Genomic DNA, 7,842 nt, shown 5'->3' with positions numbered 1-7,842 from the left:
ACCATTCTTTGGATTCTCAATATCAAAGGCCCCATAAGGATATACATGTTTCACAACAAATGGACCGCTCTATCTTGATCTTAACTTTCCAGGAAATAAATGGAGTCGAGAATTATAAAGCAAAACTTTTTGACCAACATCAAATGTTTTTCTCAAGATTTTTTTATCATGAAAGTCTTTGATTCTTGCTTTATGAATTTTTGAATTCTCATATGCATCATTTCTTATTTCTTCAAGCTCATTTATTTGTAACTTACGCAACTGACTCGCATCATCCAGGTTTGAATTGAAAGCTTTAATAGCCCAATAAGCTTTGTATTCAAGTTCCACAGGTAAATGACAAGGTTTTCCATAAACCAACCTATAAGGTGACATACCTAATGATGTTTTAAAAGCAGTTCGATAGGCCCAAAGTGCATCATTAAGTCTTAAAGACCAGTCCTTTCGATTAGGGTTCACTGTTTTTTCCAAGATTTGTTTGATCTCCCTATTAGCAAGTTCTACTTGTCCATTTGTCTGGGGGTGATAAGGGGTGGCAACTTTGTGTGAGATTCCATATTTTTTCATTAAAGACTCAAATGGCTTGTTACAGAAATGTGTTCCACCATCACTTATCATGGCCCGAGGGATTCCAAATCGACTCAAAATGTTTTCTTTCAAAAACTTAATGACTGTTTTATGATCGTTGTTACGACTTGGAATTGCTTCTATCCATTTTGAAACATAGTCTACTGCGACTAATATGTACACAAAACCAAATGATGGAGGAAATGGACCCATAAAATCTATACCCCAACAGTCAAAGATTTCAATGACAAGAATAGTACTTAAAGGCATCATGTGATGTTTTGAAAGAGATCCTAACTTTTGACAATTTTCACAAGATTTACAGAATGCATGCGTGTCCTAGAATATGGTGGGTCAATAAAATCCACATTGTAAGATTTTTGCAGCTGTTTTTTTTTACGAAAAATGACCCCCACATGCCTTAGAATGACAAAATTTAATGACATTACTTACCTCATTGTCGGGAATGCATCTTTGATATATTTGATCAGGACAATATTTGAATAAATAAGGGTCATCCCAATAAAAGTTATTCACTTCGTTCAAGAACTTTCTTTTGTCTTGAGTGCCCCAATGCGCTGGCAAATATCCTGAAACAAGAAAATTAACAATATTAGCAAACCAAGGCATTGTAGTGACAGAAAGTAAAGATTCATCAGGAAAGTAGTCATCGATTGGTGTGATGTCGTATTTCGAATCAGTTGCCAATCTTGAGAAATGATCTGCGACAACATTTTCGGTGCCTTTCTTATCCTTGATTGTGATATCAAATTCTTGAAGTAACAAAATCCACCGTACCAATCTAGCTTTAGAATCCTTCTCAGAAAGAAGATATTTCAACGCTGCATGATTACTAAAAACAATAACAGGTGAGCCAACAAGATAAGATCTGAATTTTTCACATGCAAATACTACAGCAAGTAATTCTTTTTCAGTGGTTGTGTAATTTATTTGAGCATTATTTAAAGTTTTACTTGCATAGTAAATCACATAGGGTTTCTTATCTTTTCTTTGTCCTAAAACAGCACCCATGGCATAATCACTAGCGTCACACATTATTTCAAAAGGTAATGACCAATCAGGAGGTTGAATAACAGGAGCAGATGTAAGCAGGTTTTTAAGTTTAACAAAGGCTTCTTCACAATATTCAGTCCATTCAAAAACATTATCCTTTGTTAGAAGGTTACACAATGGCTTAGATATTATACTAAAATCTTTGATAAACCTTCTATAAAAACCAGCATGTCCTAAAAATGATCTAACATTTTTAACAGATTTTGGTGTTGGCAAGTTGGCAATTAACTCAATTTTAGATTTATCAACCTCAATTCCTATTGATGAAACAATGTGACCAAGTACAATGCCGTTTGTTACCATAAAATGACATTTTTTCCAATTCAACACAAGATTCTTCTCTTCACACCTGTTCAAAACCTTTTCCAAATTAGTTAAACAATTATCAAATGAATCACCAAAAACAGAAAAATCATCCATAAAAATCTCAAAAAACGTTCAACCATATCACTGAATATGCTAAGCATGCATCTTTGAAACGTGGCTGGTGCATTACATAATCCAAAAGGCATCCTTCGGTATGCAAATGTACCAAATGGACATGTGAAAGTAGTTTTCTCTTGATCTTCAAATGCAATTTCAATTTGGTTGTAACCTGAAGAACCATCTAGAAAACAATAAAATTCATGACCTGCAACTCTTTCTAGAATTTGATCCATGAAAGGTAAAGGAAAGTGATCTTTTCTAGTCATTGAATTGAGTTTCCTATAGTCAATGCACATGCGCCAACCAGTAATAGTCCTCGTTGGAATTAACTCATTTTTCTCATTTGTTATCACAGTAACTCCATACTTTTTAGGTACAACTTGGGTAGGACTTACCCATTTGCTATCAGAAATAGGATAAATGATTCCATTATCTAGAAGTTTAATGACTTCATTCCTCATTACTTCTTTCATATTAGGATTAAGCCTTCGTTGCATTTCTCTAGAGGGTTTAGCATTTTCCTCCAAATAAATCTTGTGTGTGCAAATCAAAGGACTAATTCCTTTTATGTCAGCTATGGTCCATCCTAATGCATTTTTGTGCATTTTTAGAGTTTGTAATAACTTACCTTCTTGATGAACATTAAGTTTGGAAGAAATTATTACCGGAAAAGTTTCATTTTCTCCCAAAAATGAGTATTTGAGATTACATGGCAATGGCTTCAAATCGGGTTTTGGTGGTTGAACACTTGAAGGTATGGACCCAATTGATCGTGGTGGGAATTCCTCAATTTTTGGTCTCCAAATATTTGCCTTTGATTCTTCCTGAAAACAAACCATTTGCAAATCTTCAGATTCATTAAACTCAGTTTCATTGGAAGAATTTTCAAATTGATCGTAAATTATTTTTTCAATAAAATCTACTTCCTATAAATCATTATGATCTCCAGGTTGCTTGCAAATGTTAAAAACATTCATTTTTAATGTCATGTTTCCAAAAGATAACTTCATCACTCCATTCCTACAATTAATCAATGCATTAGAAGTTGCAAGAAATGGACGTCCTAAAATAACAGGAATTGAATTGCATGCTTCAACAGGTTGTGTATCCAAGACAATAAAATCCATAGGAAAGATGAATTTATCAACTTGTACTAACACATCCTCAACTATTCCTCTAGGCATTTTTATAGATCTATCAGCAAGTAAAAGAGTAACAGAAGTAGGTTTTAACTCACCTAGATTGAGACTTTGAAAAACTGAATATGGAAGTAAATTCACACTAGCTCCAAGATCAAGTAAAGCTCTATCAATTTTATGTTCTCCAATAAAGCAAGAAATTGTAGGACAACCAGGGTCTTTATATTTCAAAGCATTATTGTTCTGAAAAATAGCACTTACTTGTTCGGCTAAGAAGGCTTTCTTTTTCACATTCAATTTTCTCTTTACAGTGCATAGATCTTTCAAAAATTTAGCATAAGATGGTACCTGTTTAATAGCATCTAGCAAAGGTATATTAATCCTTACCTGTTTGAAAGTTTCAAAGATTTCAGAATTGTGATTGACTTTCCTTTGTTTGGTCATGGCATGAGGAAATGGAAGTGCTGGTGGGGAATCAGTCTCTTCTTTGCAATGATCAGGTTCAACCATTTCCTTACCCTTGGAGACTAACTCACCTTCTTTCTCACAAGGTTCAAGAATGGGTTTTTTAATAACCTTACCAGTGCGGAGAGTAGTGACTGATTTGACTTGATCCAGATGTTGGCTTCCGGAATTGCTTGTACTTGAATTGTATTGCCCCTTGGGATTTTGCTGGGGTTGAGATGGAAACTTACCTTTCTCCTGAAAACTGAGAGTAGAGGTGAACTTTGCAAGAGTATCTTTCAAATCAGCCATGGTTTGAGCATTTTGAGTGTTGATTGTCTCTTGCTTTTCAATGAATGCATGTAATGTTTCCTCAAGATTTCTTCTAGGAGGGGGAATATAAGGAGGTGCATATCCATGAGAATTTTGAAAATTATGTTGTGTTTGAAATGGTGGCTGTGAAGTTTGTGCATTATTGTTACCACTCTTCCAACTGAAATTTGGGTGATTTCTCCAACCAGGGTTGTACGTTTGCGAGTACGGGTTATGACTTGGTCTTTGGAAACTATTTAAAGCATTGGCTTGTTCATGGAGACATTCCTTAAAAGAAGGCAACGTGGGACAATCATTGGTTGAGTGTTCATTGGTTTCACAAATTTGACACAATTTCTTGAACAAATTTTAATTGACCACTCTTTTTTAATTTTAGTGCCTCAACTTTTCTAGCTAAAGATGCAAATTTGGCTTGAAGGTCATGATCTTCCCTAAGGCTATACATGCCTCCATTAGATGTATGAGGTTGAGTTTTACTTGGTGCCTCACAAGTACCTGTGGTGTCCCAATTTTGAGCATTTTCAGCTAGCAAGTCTAAGTACTTCATTGCTTCATCAGGGTCTTTATTTTCAAAAGTTCCATTGCACATCAATTCCACCATTTGCCTATCTTTAGGTGTTAACCCTTCATAAAATTGTGAAACCAATCTCCATGTTTCAAAACCATGATGAGGACAGGTATTAAGCAAGTCTTTATATCTATCCCAACATTTGTAAAATGTTTCTCCTGGTTTTTGAGTAAAAGTGGTGATTTGTCTTTTGAAAGAGTTTGTTCTATGAGAAGGGAAAAATTTCTTTAAAAACTGTTGTTGCATTTCATCCCAAGCATGAATGGATCGTGACCTAATATTTTGTAGCCATGTTTTAGCTTTATCTTTTAACGAAAAAGGAAAAAGCTTTAATCTAATGGTGTTCATGCTACAATTTAAGTCATTATAAGTGTTACAAACTTCTTCAAATTCTCTTAAGTGCAAGTATGGATTTTCTAATTCTAAGCCATGAAAAGTGGGTAAAAGTTGAATAATACCTGGCTTAAAATTAAAATGAGATGCATCAGGAGGAAAAACAATACATGATGGTGCACTTGTTCTTGTTGGATTCATATGATCTCTAAGTGTTCTAACACGATTATTCTCATTATGAATTGATTGATTATCTTCTTCGGCCATGTTTTCTGAAGAAAATGATGATTTTCTAGAAAGTCTACCACTTAATGTACGTGTTCAAACTCTCATGCAAATATAAAAGAAAAGAAAAGAAAAAATAAAAAGAAAAAGAAACAACAATTAGAAAAACAAATAAAAGTGAAAATAAAATAAAATAAAATAAAATATTTAATTTATACAATAACTTACCTCCTCGGCAACGGCGCCAAAAACTTGACACGATCAAAGAGTTGATGTCTTATCTTAAGTGCAGGAGTGTCAAAGTAAAATAACTCGGCAAGACCGGGGTCGAACCACAGAGAGGTGAATTATATAAATTACAAATAAAGAAAAAGATTTGAAGAGAATAATAATAGAAAAGGAGTTGAAGAAAGTTTTGGGATGTGATATTGATGTAAGGATTAAACAATAACAAAACATATGTCAAGGTTATAGGATTCACTAATGGTATTTCAAATAAATATAATATAAACTCTTTTTATTACTCAACTAGAAACCACATACAAAGGAGGTTCTAATCGGATGATTTCTCGTTATTAGCTCATTATAAATTACTAACATGATCATATTAATTATCTTATCTAAGTAATACCATACTTATAAATATCATTAAGCATTTATGTTGCTAGTTTATGTTAACAACAAATCAAGTTCCTATCATAATAACGATGTCGGCCGAAAACTATGACGGATCAAGCATTTGATGTAGCAAATATTATACAACACAAATCTAAATTAACCATTTAATAAGCAAGGTATTAAGAATTAGTAAGATAAAAAGATAAAACATGTTAATAACAATCTTTCTTGGATATAAACATTTAAAGCTCATGTTGAGTTTATATTATACCTATTCTAATACCATTAGAGAAACCTTTTCACCTTGACATAATTAACTTAGCTAAACATTAAGAAGGAGAAAAACATAAATAAGCAATATAAGAACATAAACATAATATAAGCTAACTAAGTATAGGAAAGGAAATGAAAGAGCATAAACAAGAGATTACTATAGCATGAAAGAAAACTTGAACATTACAAAGATGTAAAGAGAAAGCAAGAAGATAACTTTGATCTGAAAATTAATATATCTAAATACATGGACAATGCCTCCTTTTATAGGCTAAATTTCAGAACTATTGATTGATTGAAGAATTGGTGGGCATCCATTGATTTGGTGGCTGGTTTTTGACATTAATGGCTGCTGTTTTTTTGATATTGTGGGCTGATTTTTGATATTGTTGGCTGGCCAAAACGTCATTTCTCACATCAGAATTATAGCCAACTGAATTGTGGAAGCTGTGGGAAATTGTCTCAGCTTTCCATAAAAAAAAAACCAGAGCTCATTTGGACTTCTAGAACTCAAGATATGAGCCAAAAACCGAATAGTGCTTGAGCTGCAGGATAGCTTCCGACGTCTTTGTTGTTGCTAAGATTTGGGCTTGAAAACGGCAGAACTGAGTCTTTCACTTCATATGAAAGTTGTAGGTCTATGTCTTACCTTTCCATCGATATAAAAAGGACCTAAATCTGATATCTACAGCTCCAGATATGATCAAATTACTGAACGGTGTTCGAGTTTGGAATGCACCAGCAACACTTTGCTAAGTTTGGCCTTCTTTTTATCCTTTCAATTTCAATCCTTAAACTCATCAATCAATCATTTTATTTATGTGATAGACCTGCATTTAGGATGAAAATTTACCATGAATTAAAGGTATATTATATTTTTAGACTTGCTAATATAAAACATGCTTTTGTTAGGGAATTTAATGATACTTTAGGTGCAATATGATGACATAAATCCTTAATGAGAATGCACTTTTAAGTACTAATCAGCACTCTCATAGCCCATACTGTATGGTATAACCGACACCTGAGCTATGAAAGGAACTTGATTTGTTGTTAACATAAGTTATAATCATGAATGCTTGACGAGATTTACAAGTATTAGCATTAATCGAATAAAATGACAAATGTAATCATGTTAACAATCTATAATCTGATTGGAACCTCCTTTGTGTGTGGTTTCCAATTGAATAATAAGAGTTTATACTATACATGTTTGACATACCATTAGTGAAACCTCTAACCTTGACATTTATTATTATTATTGTTTAATCCTTACATTAATTTTCCATCTCCAAGTTCTCATCATCATCTTCTTCTTCTCTTTCTCTATTATTATTATTACTACTACTACTACTACTACTACTACTATTATTATTATTATTATTATTATTGTTGTTGTTGTTGTTGTTGTTGTTGTTGTTACTATTGTTGTTGTTTATAATTGTATTATTATTATTATTATTATTATTGTTATTGTTATTATTATTGTTATTACTATTATTATTGTTGTTATTATTATTATTGTTGTTGTACTATTTTCGTTTATAATTTGTACAATTAACCTCCCTATGGTTCGACCCCTATCTTGTCGGGTTATTTATTACTTCGACACTCCTGCACTTGGGAGAAGACATCAATCTTTTAGTCGTGTCAAAAAACAATTATGATGAAAAACATAAACAAGAAATTGATGAAAGCAAAACTTAAACATTATAGAAATACAAAGAAAAAAAAACAAGAATATGATTTTCATTTGAAAACTAAGATGTCTAAATATATAGCAAATACCTTCTTTTGTAGGCTAAAATTTGAAACTATTGATTTGATGACTAATTATTTGGT

This window comes from Populus euphratica, unplaced genomic scaffold, assembly GCF_000495115.2.
Source record: "Populus euphratica unplaced genomic scaffold, PopEup_1.0 scaffold608.1, whole genome shotgun sequence".
Taxonomy (NCBI): Eukaryota; Viridiplantae; Streptophyta; class Magnoliopsida; order Malpighiales; family Salicaceae; genus Populus; species Populus euphratica.
This window is presented reverse-complemented; position numbering follows the sequence as displayed.